The sequence below is a fragment of the Camelus ferus genome, chromosome 14, assembly GCF_009834535.1.
Source record: "Camelus ferus isolate YT-003-E chromosome 14, BCGSAC_Cfer_1.0, whole genome shotgun sequence".
Taxonomy (NCBI): domain Eukaryota; kingdom Metazoa; phylum Chordata; class Mammalia; order Artiodactyla; family Camelidae; genus Camelus; species Camelus ferus.
Genome location: NC_045709.1, coordinates 16,846,464 through 16,866,246, shown reverse-complemented (window position 1 = coordinate 16,866,246; position 19,783 = coordinate 16,846,464). Strand labels below are relative to the sequence as shown.

At 41.4% G+C, this 19,783-nt stretch overlaps 1 protein-coding gene across 1 annotated transcript in view; it reads left to right on the top strand.

The window, feature by feature from the left end:
- The window catches only part of KL (klotho), a 40,913-nt gene that overhangs the window by 8,974 nt on the left and 12,156 nt on the right, over window positions 1-19,783 (top strand). The window lies entirely within an intron of this gene.

Below are 19,783 nucleotides of genomic sequence, written 5' to 3'. Positions count from 1 at the left end.
CAGAGATTAGCAAAACCAGAGAGTAGCAAAACCAGGTACCCTGGAACTGGTGGTGAAGGGAGTGGGTGCTAGAATAAGAACTGGTTGAAAGCTGTGTAAGAAACAACTAGGTTGCTCAATTTCTTCCCCTAATCTCCACTGCTGGCCATCTGTCCCTTCTCTACTCAAAAAGAAAACTCAAAGTGAATTCTCTGGGAAGTATAAAATGGAAGGTGTCTGAATGAAGAGACTTCAGGCACATCTGAGGGCATGAGCACCATATTGAACATAAAGACAAAGTAAACTTATGGGACTGAAAGCTGAGACACCCCCCCAATCCTGCCCCAGCCCTCTCCTCCCAACAGTCTCTCGGAATGTTGGTCATGTGACTTCCACTTTCCAGGGAGAGGCTGGAAGTATCTTCTCCAGGGAGTCTGATGAGCTCCTGCAGAGAGACCTAAGATGCTGAAACTACAGGTTCCACAGCAAATGGCAGAGACAGATCACTCACAGAGAAGCTTGAAGCCAACGTGCCCCACCCATGTGCTCAGACCTTCCAATCAGAGTTTTTGCTTCTCATTCTTAAACATGAGTTGACAATCAAGAATCAACAGGATCCAAGGAAATCCTCTAACATGAAAAATAGAGACCCATCCAAACAAAGGAAAAAAAAAAGCGTAACTTTTTGGAAAGAAAACTTGGAGGAAACTGAGAATATACAAGGAGGGAAAAAAGCTAAAAGAAAACTCAGTTAAAAGATACAAACTTCTAGTTATAAAGTAAGACATGGAATGTAATGTGCAGCATAGGGAGTATAGTTAATAATACTGTATTGTGTATTTGAAAATTGCTAAGGGAGTAGACCTTAAAAGTTCTCTCAAGAAAAAAATTGTAGCTATGTATGGTGATGAATGTTAACTAGACTTATGGCTAGATTATGCTCATCATTTCATTATATATACAAATTTTGAATTATTATATTGCATACCTGAAACTAAAACAGTATTATATGTCAGTTATATCTCAATAAATAAATTTTAAGAAACCTCAAAAAAAAAAGAAACCTCAGTAAATTCTTAAAGAGTTAAGAGAATATGTTGCATCTAGAAAATCATAGGATAATACAATAAAATAGGGGAAAAAAGAGCATTTGGAAATTAAACACATTATAGCAGAAATGAAAAATTTAATAGAAGGATTAGAAGATAAAGGTGATGAAATCTCTCTAGGAATAGGGCAAGAAGACCAAGAAATGGAAAATAGTTAAAAAAAAAAAAAAAAGTAAGAAAATCAGTAGACCAGCTACAGGTCCAACATTCAAATAATAGGAGTTCCAGGAAGAGAGAATTGAGGTGTGTAGTAGAGTGTTATACCTGGGGGCCCCATGGAACCATGCTTCTTCGTAATCATGCCCTGTGTACTTGCCTCCCACATGGACTATGGGCTAGAACATGTGACTTGTTTTGGTCAGTGAGACAGTAGCAAGTGTGATGCAAGCAAAAGTTTGATCACTACGCTGACATTGGAACTCTTCTTTCTGTATCACTCTCTCTTAAAAGCCAGTAGTTGGTTGGGCTAGATCACTGAAAAAATTAAGCCATATGGAGAGAGACTTAGTGAGAGGAAACACCATCTTGGACATTCCCAGCCCAACTGAGATCCCAGTTGAATGCAGCTATATGAGTGACCTTCGCTATGTTACATGGAGCAGAACTGCCCAGTTAAGTCCAGTTAACCTACAAAATCAACTACGTCCTTGTAGATCCCCTAATTGGGGTGGTGTGTTTTGCAGCAACAGATAACTGAAATAAAGAGGAAGGAAATAAGGAAGTAATTCATAAAAATTTCCTGGAACTGTAGGACTTGAATTTCCACATTGAACTTGAAGAACTGGGGAAATTGTTACAGATCATACCTGCTGTGGTGTTTCAGGATCCTTTCTCCTAGGAACTCACAGTCACCTCTTTAGTCAGTGGGTTATAGATCTGAAAACCGGCAATTTGGGAACCCAGTGAGGGATGATGACTTTTTATTTTGCTCTATTAACCATCTTCACAACTCCCTGCAGAGGCTGGCAGTTCCTCTATGCCATTGCTGCAGTATTTGGGCCTCTTGGCTTCTGGCTTTAACACTGACTGCTGCCTCCTCTCTATTATTTAGGGTCACTTCACTCCCCTGGATGGTAACAAGCCCAGCTCAGCGATTACCTCTCTCACCATCAGCCCTGGCCTGCAGTAGGGTGCGTGCCACCACTGAATTTCTTAGTGATGCTGGGGCCCCCTCGTCCTCATGGCCTCTGTGAGTGGTGTGTCTCCTTCCCTGGCATGTCTGGGAAGTGCTGACCTCTGGTGGGTGGGTTTGGCCTCACATAATATATTCATTCCATCAGGCCTCCTTTTCTTGGCTTCTTTTATTCTTTCCTCTGTCAGCTATCAGGGCAACTCAAGCATTTCTGCCCACTCAGGATTGGCCATCACATTCTCTGGGCTTCTCAGAGCCATCCTAGCAGCAAGTCTGCCCCATCGCCTAGTGTCCTTCTCAGAGCATTTAAACACATTTCTGGAGAAAGTGCTTCCTAATCAATACTCTGTCTTGTCCTGTCTTATATTCCAGTCCTTTGGTCAAGGACCCTCAAGGTACCCCTCCAGGTCATGCCAGTCCATACTAAATCTTGAAGCCACCTTTCCTCTATCAGGCTCAGCTGTATCCAGGTGGGTTATGCTGGGATTTAGCCCTAGTTAGAGGCCTGTCAGCTCCTAAAGAGGGCACTGTTGGCTTTTAGGGGAGAGGCCCCTTCAGCATAGGGAAGTGCTGTATCTCACTAGGGAGGGTAGGCCGCCTCTGTGCGCCCCAGATGTACCTAGGGGTCTGAAGAGCCCAACTTCTCAGACAACTACTTTCCAAGTTTCAGAGTCCCAGTCCCAATCAGGGCTCTGACCTTGGCATAACAGACCTACCTTGGCTGAGCATTTAAACATCTCTGGAACTCTGTAGCCCTGTCAGGCCCTAAGTCTGATGCTAAATTGTGTCTGTGCTTCCACTACAGGAGATAAGGCTCTCTCTGTAAGCTACCAATGAGACCCTCTGGCTCTCATATCTCTGTGTGGGGACCCAATACAATATAGCAGGAACCAGCCAATTCCCTCGCCTACAGACACTGGAATGCCTGGGTCATGCACCTATGGCAGCATTCCGCTCCACCAGGACATTTCCCCAGGTTACTACTGGGGAAATATTTAGCAATCAGGGCACTATCTTGTGCCAGGAGACCATCTGCCCCCTAAATATCACTCAGAATGGCATTCTCTTTGCCTTCTAGGAAGTGAAACCTCACTTGCATTTGTATGGTCTTCTGAAAAGCAAATGTCAAGACAGCATTAGATATGCAGGACATTTATTGAGGGGAAACAACTGTGAAGGGTAGAGGGGAGCAAGTCAGAGAAGGCAGATGCACCTTTAGACCGTAATGCATGTCTGACACTTGTGAACAAGAGTGGGCAGGAAGGAGGGTGGGGTGGGAAGAGTCTCAGATGGCCAGTTCAAGTCTAAGATCTAGCCAGGCCAATGAGGAGTCCTTGAGCCAACACTATCTTTGGAGGGGTCCATGGCTTGCAGGAATGGGTCAGCCTTAGTAGCCCTGCCATGTTCAGTCATAATGGGGCAGCTATGAGAAGCATGGCCTCAGGGCCAATGCTGTGGGCAGTCAAAGGGGTAGCAGCTGGTGCCATCAGTCACTTAAGCTCCTCACAGCAGGAGACCTGAGTGGCACATTTTCATGGCTACTACAAAGACCAGTGAGTTATGCTATTGAGAAGAAAGGAACTAAAATTATTTCCAACAAGAATTTATTTGTCTACACTACCAGTCATTCGTGAGGGTAGAATAATGAGATTTCAGGACATTCAAAGACTCAAAGAATACATCTTCCATGAACACTTTATTAGGAAGTTATTGGAGGATAAACTCCATGTAACAGGATATAGACAAGAAGGAAGAAGACGTGCGATATTCAGAACAGTAGGTCTAACCCAGGAGCAGATGGTGAATTGTAGACCTAGGAAATCAGCTGTGCAGCAGACCTAAGAGCAACCAGTCCAGGAGAGGGGAAGATTCCAGAAGTGTGTCTCCAAGTCAAGTATTGGAGGCTGACGTGACCTTGCAGAAGTTTGTGCTGAGAGGCTATTGGAAAGTATGGGAAGAATTAGCCACAGGCACAAAGAAAACTGAGGAAGTGAAAAAGCATTAATAACTTCAAGGAAAACAAAAATAGGAAATAAAATTTAGTCTTAATGACCATTATAATGCTCAGCTGTAAGTAATAGTCCTGTTGGCAGAATCATGTCAGTACTGAATATTGGTTATTCAAACCCAAACCTGCTGTATAACAAAATTACCTGTGTGAGAGAACTAAATCCTCACCTACTGTAACAGGAAGTCAGTGGATACCGTCTGAAGTAGGGAGGTATGGGAATGTGTAAATTTCAAAAGAAAAAGTCATAGAAGTCAAAGATGGTTACCTCTGGGGAGGAAACTGGGGACAGTAGGGGTAAGAAGTAAGGCAGGAAATGGATTTTTTTGTTGTAAGTTGCATAAAAATTTAAAAAAGAAATAATATTACCATCACTTTAAAACTTAACTTTGCTAGTTATCACACACATTTGTAGCATTTTGGTCTGGAGAATTCTTTTTGAATCAAGCATTTCCCAATTTTCAGATGAATGCCAAGTGAGTTTTCATCTTTTAAATGATAAAAATGTTGAAAAGAAATAATACTAGCTATGAGTAATCCCTGTGGGATATTTTTAGTCACGTTCTCTCAAGTGGGCATCTCCCATTAATCAATGTTTCGAACATCTATCAATGTTTGACACTTAATAAGAAACTGGTACATTTTTGTTTAATCAATGAATACTCTTAGAATATAGTCCTTGAAGCATTAATTATTCGTACAGCAACAGTACTGTCTTACATATGCCCTGCTTTTCCTTTTCTTGACCCCAGGAATATCCTAAGAAGGCCTGGCAACTGTCAAAATTATTACATAGAGAATCTATTGTGTTCCCAGATAACTTATATAATACTGCAAAAGATTATTCGAGGTTAGTTTGGCACTTAATGAATCCCTGTTGCCTCCTCATTATCTTCTCTTCCTCAGTACTGATGTACTTTTATCAAGCCATTATGTAATTTTGCTTATGGATTTGTTGTTTCTGAAATTCATATTTTCTCCCTTTTTAAAACTAAGAACATTTTCATTTTTCAAGCACCTTGATTTCTATGATCCCTCAAAGTACCTGATGACTGCTCCATGGTCATAATTGCAAATTCTTTTTGGGGATCCCCTGTTGGAGATGATGAACTTGAAATAGCATGCAGTCTCCTGGAACGCTTTCCTCCAGCAGTAATTAGGAATCCAAGTTTTAAGAATGTAGTCTGAGGAGAGATACAGTAGAAGGGCAAGAGGTAACAGAATTGGACATGCTGGTGACAGTAGTTAAAAGGATGCCTCAGGATACATAAAGACAATCTGAGAAAGAGCTGGAAGGCAAGGGCAGGACTGGAGGTCTTCAGGAGACCCAACAGGGGTAGCAGTCAGAGAATTGAAATGATTGGTCTGTGACCTCAGAAGGCAATATTGAATTTCATATCAACTTCAGGTAATACACTGATTTTAGAAATACATGACCTCTATATAAACAAGCTCAATCAATCATTGAGAGCCTGTACCTATTATTCGAGTCACGTGCTGTAACTGCACACAGTTTGTAACCCTGGATTTTATTTCATACACATGCAATTCTGCTGAGGAAGCTCAGAGTAACACATGGGTTGATAGTGTGATCTGCTGGGGGGCCTGCTGCAGAGGGTGATGCCTAGTGGGGTGAACAGGTTGTTTCATGCAAGTGAAGTGGGCCACGTAGAAGGAGTTGTGTCCCTTGGGGAGCGTTTATCTCAGTGAAATCTCTGTTGGGAGGGATGAGGTATGGTCCTGCCAGAAAAACACATGCAGGAAATTAAATACACACAAACTGAAAAAGGAATAGTCAGAGAGTATTAAAAAAAATTCTTGAACATCAACAGTGTGATTGTTGAAAAAAGTTTAGTAAAAGGATTGAAAAGTGAAGTAAAAGAAATACTCCCAAAGTAGTACAAAATGACAAAGAATTGGGAATATTAAAGAAAGTGGAAAAAAATTTAGAAGATCAAGCACAGAAGTTCAACATCAAACTAACAGGAGTTACAGAAAAGGAATAAGGAAATGAAAAGCAGGCAATTATAAAAGAAATAATATAAGAAAATGCTCTCAAACTGCAGAACACAAGCCTTTAGCTTTGAAGACCCTTCTGAGGTTCTAGCCCAGTGAATGGACAGTTACAGAGGGGTTTAGAAAGCTTGCTTTCCCTAAGAAGCTAATGGAAGCCATGCACCAACAAAATTACAGAGTAAATAAATGAGAAGAAATGGGTTCTAGAAAAGTATGGCTCCAATCCATAAGAAATAAAGAAAAATCCTAGGGTGAGAGTAATTCTAGACAGCACCTAGTCCAGATGTAGCCAAGAGAATGGAGTGTTCTAGCAGGGAAGGGAGAGCTCCCAGTGAAAAAGTAGACTTAATAGAATAGACAGTATGGGAGTGAATATGATGGAGAATCACAAAAGTATTAAAACACACATGGAATATTATGCAAGTTTAATAATGAGGTGATTATTTACTCAAGGGAAATTTAAAAAGCTGTCCCCATAAAAGGGGAAATGTTAATGGTGTCCTGTTTGGCTCTGCAATGAACAATATTTATATAAGAACCTTGATGTGAATATTGAGTGATGATTTGAATAACAACCGACATTTGGGAGAACAAAGGAAGAAAACTGGAGGATGTGAGAGCTAACTCTTCATTATGAGGAGTTATTCAAGTTTGGAAGAAGCATTTTATTTAGGAATATGACGGTAATTACTAGAAGGAGCAGCTAAAAGTTAAATGTAGCTGTCTGCAGGGAGCAGAAGTGGGAGTTTGAGAAGGAGGGGGGAAGACACTATTTTTCATAAGCCTTTGGTACTGTTTGATTTTAAACTGCAGGAATGAATTTATTTAGTTGAAAATAATTTTGAAAAACCTGTACCACTGACTAATGCCTTACAGTTTCTGAAGTGCTTTTGTGTATTTTGGGGGACAGACAAGTTAGTTGAGAGGTTCAGAGAGTTTAGTTGATCGAGCTGGGGTCAGAACCCAGGTTTTCCAAACCCCTGTTCCCAGTGCTCATTGAGTTACTCCATACTGCCTTCAGCACAGCGCAGGTATCATCTGTGGGTGTGCTGGTGTTGTCTAGACCAAGAATGAGTTCATCCTAGTCTACACATCAGCACTCTGAAATGGAGGAAAATGAGGCCTAACGTCTCACCAATGTCTTTAACCTTCATTAACATCTAGAGACTCACCACTGCTAATTAAGAAAACAAGCACTAACCCACAGATGTCTGTTCCGCTTACTATTGCTGTGTGGTATGCCCAAACTTACTGACTTAAAATAACCATTTTATTTTGCTTACATGTTTGGGTCGAAATTAAGGAAGGGCTCATCCAGGCAGTGCTCATCTGGGCACTGCAAGTCATTTAAGCTTCCACAGAGCTGGGTGGGAGTGGCAGTTGGTGCTGGCTGTTGACCAGATACCCCTGAGCCTCATGAAGATGGTGGCCTCAGGTCTGTCAGACTTCTAACGTAGCAACTGGCTTCCCCTCCAGCAAGCATCCCAGGAGAACTAGGAGGAGGTGGTGCCAACTTTTGATTTCACCTCGAAGTTATGTAGTGTCACTTCTGCCAGAGCGGTCACGACCCCCAGACTCAGGGAAAGGGGCACGGATCTCCCGGTGGGGGAAGTGGCAAGGTCACACCTTTGAGGACCGTGGGGGATGTGGCTGGAGAGTCTATTTCAGCACAGCATCACACACTTTCTAGCTCACAGTGATCTGCTGAAAGTGCCTTTTTCCATCTCCTGAGAACCTACGCAGCTTTCAATATATGGCTTAGAAACTACCTCCTACGTGAAGACCTCCCTGATTTCCCTCAACATGAAAGAATTTTTCTTTTCTCTGAACCCCCATCGTGTTTTTAAAAAATCCTTTTTATGACACTTTCATTCTTGGGTCATAATCATTTTGTTACCTGTGCCGTGATCCCTCGTTATCTCCTGCATAATGACTTGCTCATTGTGTAAATATTTGCTTAGTGAAATAATCATTACGTGATAACTCCTTTAATAGTCGTGAAAAAGTGCGTTTCAATTCAGAGGTCTTCTTTTTTTACCCTCACAATTCTCATTTCTGAAAAGTGAAAGAAACCAAACAATCTGTCACGAGGGGTTACAGCAGAAACCGTGTGTGGCTGTTTCCTGGTGTTTATTGCAACTCTGTGAGAAATAAAGAAGACGGGGGAATGAAAACCATGTCATTGACAATCTGATAGAAAAATTTTTCTTCTTTTTTTTTTTTCCCTTTTCCTTTGATGTTTAAACCCTGTGGTTTTTAATTTTCCCTTTCGTCATAGAGGAAGACGGGTCAAGCAGCTATGATTCTAGTTCTCTGTTCTGGAAACACTCTCACAGGTGTTAGACGCATTTGGCCTCCACTCCGGCTCCTGCCCCCTCACTCACTGCCTTCCAGCGGCAGGAAGGGCTAGCTGCTGTGCCTTGGGGCCCTTATTTGTGGCCCATCCTCTACCTGGAATGGTCTCCCTACCCTACCTCCAGATCCACAGCTCCCTCGCCTCCTCTGGGCCCCTGCTCAGAAGCCACTTTCTCAAACCAGGCACACCCTGAACACCCCATTTAAAATGCTTCTCCCAGCACCCGGACTTAGTGGGAGAAGAGAGGACCCCTTCCTGGCTCAGGAAGTGCTTGCCCGGGGCCTGGAGGAGAGAGGAGTTCACCACATTCATAGATACTGCAGATGAAATGTGTGACCATGAATTTCTTGGGTTGGGTTTTTAGCTTCAGAATAGAAGACCTTGGAAGAGCAGTTAAAAAACAAAACAAAACAAAGCAAACAAACACACAGCCTCTGGCATAAGAGTGGCTGTGAAAACGCAGTCTGCCATTCCTTACTCGATCCCCAGACAGAAGCACATTCTTTGGATTTAGTAGTTGCTCAACACTGCAGGGCCCAGAAGCTTATGCGTGTTAGTTATCACCCTTGATGAACATTTGTAAATGAATCCAACCAAAGCCCAAGGGGACCAGCTTTTTTTGTGTGTGTGATAAAGAATAATCTTTGGGGATTATTTAGGATCACAAAGGGAGACTGTAAGGAAAAATTTTCCTAGACTTGGAAATGGGGCAGAAGGATTACCAATGTCTTTCTGAGCTGAAGCCAGGAGCAGGCTTGGCCAGGTTAATCCCATCGCTGATTCTGACTCTGGGGTGCAGAAGGGAGTGAACCTTTGTTAGAGTTGCTACTTACTGTGGATTAGGGTATTTTAAATTCTGTAAGGGCAGATGTTAATGGAAAGGATTCCTGCCTAATAGGAGCACGTATGGATTTTGTCCTATTGAGATGGAAAATGAAAAGATTAAAACTACGACATAGTCAATGAAAGGAAAATCAAGATTCTTGTGAGTGCCACCGAAAAGGAAAAAAAAAGGCATTTTTTTCTCCTTGGCACCCAGGCCTCCTTTATTTTGTTCTATATTTTCATACTACATTTCACCTTCTAACATTCTTTTAAATTTACATTCATTAAAATTTGTTGTCTCTCCTCCTGCTAAGATGGAAGCTCCACGAGGGCAGAGGCTTTGTCTGATTTGTTCACTGTTGGATTCCTAGGTGCCAGGCTGAGGCCAAGTATAAAGTAGGTGCTCAGTGAACACGTGCAGAATGAAAATATCCTTTAATGTAGGCCAGTGACTTTCAAATTTTTTTGATCTTGACCCCAGCCTTAAGAAAAGCATTTTACATGTTTGATGCTTTCACAGCAGGAGTTACTACAGGCAGGGCACTCTGATATTTTCTAATTAGTTCTATTTTACTTCAATTTTCAAAATTGCTGTGGCTATGCGTAATTTGATTTCACGGCTGGAATCTGTGGTATGAAAAACTTTGACTTAAGACCATGTTGAAACTGCTACCACATAAGGCAAATGGGAAAAAAAAGAGGGGGAAAAGGGCCAGCGGATTCCTTTCTATTATCGGCTACTCCATAAAGCATATTTCGTATTTCTGTAATCTTATCCTGTCTGACAATGTAGAAGCCCTCACACATTCACATGTCACTTTCTCTTTAGGTGAAAAGTGTTCTCTACTGCAAGGGAATTGAGTTATTTCAAAAGCAGAAAGCTGTAAATGAGCCTGGGAACTGTTAAATGATCTTAAAGCCTCAGAGAGAGACAGTCAGTTGGCATCTGCTGTTGATAACTCAAAGCAGGAGAATTAGGTGAGGAGGCAGAGGTAAATATTTAGAAAGTAAAGGTGACTATTATGGAAGAAAAACTCTTTCCTCAATCTCATTGAAATCAGAGAGTAGCCATTGCATGAGGGCATTATAGGATTACTTTGCTGATTATAGTAGCAGATGTTTACCGAAAAGAGCCTGGCTGACTGATGAAGCTTAGGATGTTTTTGCTGATCTTGTGAACACATCCCTTATCAGAGTCCTTTATCTTCTTGTCTCTCTTTCTCATCTAGCCTGATGTCACCTTACCTGTTCCTTTCACGGCTCTCATTTTGTTGCTGTTAGAAAAACAGAAGCAAAGCCCAGGGATTTGAATTCCTTTGTGTCTTTGATAATGTTGTGATTAATGGAGCAGACAGATTCTAGTCACAGGCCGGATATTTTGTTAGCAACCTAGCATCGACGATTTGGAAGGATTTTCATATCGGTGTGATTTAGTATTAAATAGAGTGATTTAACTGATGTTGATTAGTTCTGTACAGATAAATTAATGAGGCAAGAAACCTAATCTCTGATTTATTGATGTATTTACACAGTGAGCTATGAAAAGATTTTCATTTGAAGGAATTTTTAATTTAAAAACAACTGAATAAGGCCTTTTATGTAACCTACTTTGGAAAAATTAAGACAAAAGGATCATAAGTAAGAAAACTCCAAAATTACACCATGATTAAAAAAAAAAAAAAGCTACCTTAGTCTTTATCTTACCGAGTTGTAAAAGCATGCCTTTAATTGAGTGAGTTCTTACAGAATCTCAAATTTGTTTATATGTGTATTAAGGGATTCTGTATTTGCCAATGACCAACCCCAACTAAAACTAGGTTTTATTTAAAGGTTAAAGAAGAAACGGGACTTTATTAGAAGGACACTAGAGTAATTCTCAGAACTGGGGAAGAGCTCCAGGGACTTTGGGAATCGAACTTGCAAATCGCCATTATCATCAAGGAGGACAGTCTTTTTCCCTCACTACACACATGCGCACATGAGGTCCTGTGCGCGCCTTCTTGCGCCTGCTGCACACACGCGTGTGCGCGTGCTTGAGTCAGCTCGGCTTCTTCACGTCCGCTGCAAGGATCTCTTCCCCTGTCAGCATCTCCGGATTAACTTCCTTCCACTCCAGACTAGGGAGACACCCTTGCCTCTACTCCAGTAGAAAAATCTCAAGGAAGATGTCTCATTGGCTAGGCCTGAGTCATTCGATTTGAAGTAGAAGAAGAGAAAACAGTATTTTATTTGTACAGCTTTCCTGTAAGACCAGTGGATAATGCTAACAATTTCTTGAGAACAGATATTGTACCTTATCCATGTTCAGTGTTTCCAGAACCTAGTATGACAGTACAAAGTAGGTGCTTCATACACCAGTTATCAAACTGTGCACTTAAAAATTGGTAAAAAAGTAAATCTTATGTTCTGTGTATTTTACCACAGTAAAAAAGGAAAAGAAATCTGTTATCTTATTGTCCATTTCTCAAAACTAGCATATGCCATAATTTCCTGTGATTTCTAGAGGAGATCTAATCTCAAACTTAGTTCCATAGAATTGAATAATAGTTTTAGCAATCATATGCAGTAATCAGATTCACTTTGAAGATCTTATAGATTGGAAATCAAAATGTTATGCTATAGAACATACCAATATATCAGATCTGGATGGAGAGGTCTTAATATCAGGGTCATATATTTTCTTTTGGGATTTTTTTGGAACGTTGGGGGTCAGTTTTTCTATCTGTGTTATGTATGTAGTAAGTAGTGGCATTCATCTAATCCTGCAATTTTGTTCATTTCTGTATTCCCAGTACTTATGTGTCTAGATTTAGTAAGTGTTCAATAATGATTGTTAAATGAATGACTATAAATTTATTGGCGTGAGAACTAAGCTGTCTATCAAACTAGTCACCTTTATAAATCAGTAAAGGTGTTTGAATATGTAGCTCCAGCAAATATCTTCAACTCTTCAGGCTGACTGTTAGTCTAGCTTTGTACTGCACATGAGCTGTTATCTTCAACACTTTCCTTTTCATTGCCTAGCTCTAGTGAGTTACAGCGTGATGTGGACTGAGTTAAAGCCCCAATTTTGTCATCTCTTCATTGTACCCTCACCCTTTGCCCAGTAATGTTGCTGTGTCTTCCGCTCTGGGTTTGCATTCAGCCCCATCCTTGACGCTGGCCTTGGCCAGGTGACTTGCTTTAGACATCAGGATGTGAGCGGTGATGAGATATGAAATTGTTAATTTGTGGGAGGCTGTAAGGCTTGGTGATTGAGCTAGAGATTCTACTTATTTAATTTGCTAAGAAGTACAAAATAAAGTCAAGCGAGCCCGGCTGCTGCCTATTTCCATATATTTGTATGGCTGGGTGTCAGGGACGGTGAACGTGAGACCCTGGGCACAGGTGACCGCCTAGGTGATAGGGGCAGGTCCCACGCAGCTTTTGAGGAGCTGCACACAGAGACTACTGGTTATTTTTGTGGATAAAAATTATAGCTGGCTGTTTTTTTTTTTGAAATTATTTATGTGCTCTATTAGATGGTTGTTTTGTGGGAGGCTGCCTGAAAACTCTACCTGAAGGAACAGCAGTTTATAATCCACGCGGCTGTGCTGATAGAAGTAAGAGGAATACTTTGGTCTACAATCACGAACATTAGGCCAACTGGAGTATTTACGTAACAGCCCAGTGTAGCAGTGACTTTTAAGAAAGGTCTCAGATGTGTAATTGTGATACTGTTCTTGAACTTGTGGCAAAAGGATGCCAAAGTGGGGAAAAAGTCTTCAGTTCTCCCTGCAATTTGTGTAGTCCTTTGACCTTTCTCAAAAGAGTGTACCTTTAATTTAGAACTAACACAACATCTTGAGGGCTCTTTTTGTGTAGGAGGTAGACACAGATTAGCTGTTTGAATGATTTTCTGTTTATGGGCTGCATTTTCAGTTCTTTTACCATTCATCTCAGTCCATTTAATTAAGATTATTTGAAGGATTAGATTAATCCTTTAAGAATTATTCCATTCAGTTTTTTAAAAAAAATCTAAGAAATGATTAAAAAAAGTGACCTGCTTAGTATTACCTCTGGAATACATTTGAATGATTAATACCATCCTGTCCTCTCCAACTTCAGACTCATTTACCCAGCTGCCAGCCAGGCATCTTCACTGAGATAACAAACTCCTGACCTAAACAGAACTTGACCACTTCCCTTCCCCAGTCCCTTACTTAGTTGCTTTCTCTGTCGTCCTCCCCTCCTCTTTCCCCCCCTCATCAGTCATGTGTAACAGCCAGCTCATCAGCAAGTTCTACTGATTCCATCTTCAACAATAGCCTAAATCTGGCCGCTCCTCGCCATCTCCTTTGGTCCAAACCAGCATCATGTTTTGCCTGGACCATTGTGCTAGCTGCCTAATGGGTCTCCTCGCTCCCATCTTGCCTTCCTAGAGTCTATTCCCTACACAGCAGCCAGTGACCTTTTAAAAATCATAAACCAAACTTACTACCACCACACTTGAATAATAATCGTTAATGAACCATCACAATTCTAAGTGCTTTCCATACATTGAACTTATTTAATCCTTATAAAGATGTAAAGATAAGGTGCTACTGTTAACCCTATTTTACAGCTGAGGAAACAGAGGCACAGAGAGTTAGATTATGTGTCCAAGGTCACACAACTAAGAAGCATACAGTTAGAACAATCTGACTGAATCCATGCTCTTAACTGCTGTGCTTTATCACCTAGTGGCTTTTCTCTTACTCAGGACAAAATCCAGACTCCTCACTACGCAATATTTGTGGGGTTAATCCATACTGCTGCTTGAAACAGTAGTTTGTTCAGTCGCGAGCATTCCAGTGGGTGTGGTTGCTGGTTGTGGCTTTAGTTTACATGTCCCTAATGAGGTGGTGTTGAGCACCTTTTCATGTGCTTATTGAACAATGATGCTCTTGCAAAATGTCTGTTCGAATTCCCACCCCCCACGGTGGGAAGGGAGGTGGTTTCTTGTTTATTATCAGTTGATAGGATTATTGTACTTATTTGGATATAATTCTTTTTTCATATACATATTTTAATACTTACCCTCAGTGTTTTTTCCTTTTGTTAACTTTTGATGAACAGATTTTACTTTTGAGGAAGTCCAATTTATCAGTTTTTCCTTTTATGATTAGTGCGTTCTGTGTTCTAAGAAATCCTGTCCTACCTCAAGATCAAGAGGCTGTGTTTTGTTCTACAGGCTTTATAGTTTCAGCTTTTACATTTGGATCCACATGAATTTTTATGCAAGGTGTAAGGTTGGATTTACTTTTTTTTCCACGTATTTTCACAGTTGTTGCGGGAGAGTTTGTTGAAAAAGGCTTTCCTTTTGCCATAAAATTGCCTTGGTACATCTGTGGGAAATCAATTGGCCATGGGCTTTTAAAATTCTCCATTCTTCTCCTTTGACATATTTGTCACTGTGTCACACTATATTGATTATTATAGCTTTATAATAAGTCTTGAAATCAGGTAGTGTGAATGTTTCAACTTTGTTCTTCCATTTGCAAGTTACTTTAATGTTCTAGGTCCTTTGAATTATCATACACACTTTAGAAACAACTTGTCAATTTCTACAAAAATTGCGTTGGGATTTTGGATAGGATGGTGTTGAATATAGAGGTCAACTTGGGGAGAATGGATAACTTAACAATATTGAGTCTTACCATCCCTAAAAATGATTATCTCTCTCCATTTATTTAGGTCTTTAATTTCTCCTACACTGTTTTGTGTAGCAGTCTTGCACATCTTTTGTTATATTACTCCTAAGTTTTTATGGTTTTGGTGCTGTTGGAAGTGGTATTGTATTTAAAATTTGTTTTCCAAATATTTGGTGTTCATATATTAAAATACAATTGAGTTTTGTATCTTGACAGTGTATTCTATTAACTTGCTAAATTCACTTACTAGTTCTAGTAGGTTTTTTTAGGAGTCCTTAGGATTTCTATATAGATAATCATGTTTTCTATAAATAACAGAGGTATTTATTTTTCATTTTTCAGTTTCCATTTCTCTGTTGTTATTCTGTATTTGTTTGCTCTATATCTATCTTTACCTTGAAACCCTTGAACATATTTTTAGTAACTATCCTAAAATCCTTCTGGGTCATTTTGGCTTTAGCTGCTGTTTGTTTTGAATACCTTTTTTTTTTCTTTATTAAGATTTTCATTTTCTTGCTTTTTCAATGTGTAGCAATTTATAAAACCCTGGATATAAACCCTAGACCATATAAATGACACATGGTAGGGAATCTAGCTTATGCTGTATTCCTTTAAAGGGTGTGGTATTTTGTTCTGCCAGGCAGTTAAATTACCAGAGGCTTCTCTTGGACCTGCCAGACTGGATTTAGTTTTTGTTAGAGCTGGTCTGTTTCAGTTCTGTTCTTACTCCCCAGGAGTGGCCTTTTGGGTCTCAGCTGAACGCCTGAAGGCCCAGCTGTGCTCCTCCGCTGTGGCTTTCCTGAACTGCCGTGTCCCCAGTCCTGGACAGCCTTCATATTCTGCTCTCAGACCTTTGGCAGCCGCTCTTTGTTAAGCATTCCGAAATCTTATCTTATGCATATTTAGCCAACAACCTTCGAAAATCCCCATGCAGAGTTCTGGGCCCTTCCCCTGTGCAGTTTTCTTCTCTTCAAGACTTAGCCCTGCTTCAGCAGGCATCACTGGCCTCTGCCTTCTCAGCGCAGAGAGGCTGCTGTGCATTGCTTGGGCTGCGTTTCCCTCGCCGAGGTCAGGGGCGTGGTGCAGGGCAGACGGCGGGGGTGGCTGTGGAGCTCACCTCCGATGTTCCCCTTCATTCACTTTTTTAAAATACTTCGTTTGTGGGGACCTTCGTGTTGGGCTCTGTGAAGGATACAGGTAGGTGAGTAACAAGGAGCTTACATTTAGCCAGAGAGGAGATGTCTATATGTGCTGTGGAATTCAGAGTATTTTACTTGACTTCCAAAATTTGGTGATACTAGTGCATTGGTAGAAAGAAATATGAAGTCCCTTTATTTCTAGATTTCTCAGACCCTAGATTTCAAAACATAGACTGCGGCTAGGAAGGAAGTAATCACATACCAGAAGGAAGTGAGAAGGATGTCTTATGCCCCAGATTGGATCATTAGTGCATTTTGAGGCAATGCAATTTTATTCTCAGAGGCCTACCATGCCAAATCCTTTCTAATTTATTTATTGATTTTTGATGGTGGGTACCTGAAAGTTCTCTGTCTCTCGAGGTGTCAGAAATGAAATACAACCAGTGTATCTTGTGAGAGAGTTTTTCTGCTCTGGCTCAGAAAAGTGTTGGCTTCCGTCCCAGACTCTTTGATCTGATTCGTACTGCCAGCCTTCCTCCCTCCATACCTGCCTACTGAATACTTACTCTGCACCAGACACTTTGTTAGAATCGGAGAATAGAGAGAGAAACGACCTAGTCAGTGCCTTCAAAAGACCTGCAATTTAGACACTTAAATGAATTCAACATAATATGGTTCAGGTCTTCAGTAGAGGCCAGCTGTGGAGACATATGGAATGGATATTTAAGGGTGGGGAGGGGGAGGAGGTCAGAGAAGACTGCCTGGAGGTGGTGATGTCTGGGCTGAATTTTGAAAGAGGGTGAGGCTGGAGGGACTGGGAGTAGCTAAAAGATGAGAGGCCTGCACCTGTTAAAGGAAGCCTCGGGGAGTTCAGGATTTCATGTAGCGTTCATTGTGTCTAGGACCTGGGGATTTAGGCAGAGACTGTTGGGCAGGTTGGAGGGCACTTAGGCAGGGGTTAATCAGATCACAGCTTTCAAATAACCAGCCTGAACGGTTCAAGCAGGGCCTGCCATCCAGCTCCCTTGAGTGATTTTCCTTTTTTGGTTTTAAGTTTTTTCCTTACCTCTAAAGCAACACATGTGTAAGACATAAAAAAATACAGGTAAGCAAAATGAAGACAATTACACTGCCCACAAAACCTCTTTTAACAAGGTACAAATCCTTCCAGATCTTAATATACATATTTTTCCTTAAAAGAAAAGTTCTATTAAACTCTGCTTATTGCTTTGTAACCTGCTTTTTTTGTTTAGTTAGCGTTTTAGAAACATTTTTTACATGTTAATAGACATTCTTTTGTTTTATTTATAATGTTTGAATAGTAGTATATTTTTAGTCACACCATAATGTATTAAAGCATGCATGTATGGGCGTAAATGTAATTGAATATCGGATATTTCAATTGTTTTTCAATATTTTGCTATTAGAAATCGTATTCAGATGAACATTCTTGCCCATACCTTTAATTATTTCCTTGAGTCCTTGTCAATAGCTTTATTAAATCTCAGTCTTAAGATAACAAGCTTGTAAGATTAACGTGCTGGAATAATTCGAAAACAATGCAAAACCATACATAACCATCTCCTTATTGATCATCCTAAGTGGCTGCAACGTTCGAGATGGCAGCTTTTGTACACCCAGCCTCATAGTGTTTGATTACTCAAATCCACCATCAGAAAATGGAACGAACTCTTGAGGGGGTGACGGAGCAGAGTTCAGTTCAGGGTAACAGACGGTGGAGGCCCTGTGTGCCAGGGAGGGGCTGAGGGACTCCTCCAGGAGTGCAGTAGGGATGGAGGCACCGTCATCTGCAGTAAGTGATGTAAGAGAAGTGATGTAAGAGGGCTCAGTGTGGCAGGTGGGGGTGGTGGTGACAAAACTTACTGGAGAAGGTGCCGCACTTGGAATGACCATCAAGTTGGGCTGCTGTGGAGAGCGGTCAAACAACAGATTCAGTGAGGGGTTTTGGAGTAGGGTGAGTGTTTAAGCCAAATGTTATGTAAGATGCTTTTTATATTAGTCAGGGTTCTCCAGAGAAACAGAACCAGCGGGATATACAGAGATATCTAGAAAGAGATTTATTATGAGGGATTGGCTCATGTGCTTATGGAGACTGAGAAATCCCACGATCTGTTGTGTGCAAGATGGAGGTTCAGGTAATCTGGTGCAGTTCTAGAGCAAACCTGAAATCCTGAGGGCCAGGGGAGGCCATGGTGTAAGTCCTGATCTGAGTCCAAAGGCCTGAGGACCAGGAGTGCTGACATCCAAAGGCAGGAGAAGATGGATGTCCCAGCTCAGTCAGAGAGCAAAGTCACCCTTCCCTCCCCTTTTCACTCTGTTTAGGCCCATGGGATTGGATGATGCCCACCCACAGTGGTGAGAGCAATCTTCTTTACTCAGTTTACCAATTCAAATGCTAATCTCTGCCAGAAGCACCCTTAACATTTGTTAAGTGGAGCACAGGGTGCCCGTGGTGAGCCTTGGTTCAATAACTGACTACAAGAGAAATTGAAATAGAGAAGCTTGTCACTCACGGGTCCTGGAGGATGTACATGGCACATCTTGAAGGACCACACAGGGAGGTCAAGGCGGAGCACAGATGGACAGAGACAGGACCCGGGACGCTTACCTTTAATAGGGCCCGTGTGTGAGTGCTCTGGTGTTTCTGGGCCAGGTCCAGACTGATCACTTCAAACCAAAAGAGGGTTTTCCTGGTAAGCCCCACAGGGGTCTTATCTTAGGGGTGCATAAGGCATATAGATGCTAAGAAGCAGGAGTGACCTGTTGATCACAAAAGGCTGTAGAGGAAGTCAGATCAGTCACTTACACTGCTTGTGACTGCAGGCTGCCCTCCAGGGGACGTGCTTCATGAGGGGACGACTGTCAGTTCAAGGGCCCTGCCAGACACATAGGACACAAGAGACGGATGCCAAGGCAGAACACGATGGAGTAGCTTAGGTAAACGCTTGACAAACGGTTTACCAGCCATCTGGAGTGGGGTCCCTTAGCCCAGTTGAGCTGACGCATAAAATGAATCTACATACTTTCCACTGCTACAAACTTATACTATACTCCCCCAAAATAACTGACTGCTCGAAAACTGCTTTCACTTGCGTCATATCATTTAATCCTTGCAATGTCCCTGCAGGAGAATAGATGCCATCCCCTTTTGTACAAAGAATTACCTGAGCCCTACATGGGCAATAGATAGAGGATTTGGGATCCAAACTTAAGATTCTTCTAATCCAAACTCCAAGTTGGATTACTACATCACATCACTGCTATGGGCTGAATTCCTTAGCAAGTGGTGTCTCCTTTACCTGCTGTGTTTTCCTTTTTGGTCTTCTGATCCTTTAGGGAGAGAAGGAATGAGCTTCATGGAGACCCTACCATGTGGAAACTCTGTTAGGTGTTTCACAAAATGTATCTTGTTTGATTCTCCTTACAGCCCTGTGAGAGACGCAGGAAAGTTAGTCTTACCTGCCCAGGTTAAGTAATGTGGTCCAAGACACACAAACAAAGTGATGGAGCAGGAATTTTATCTAAC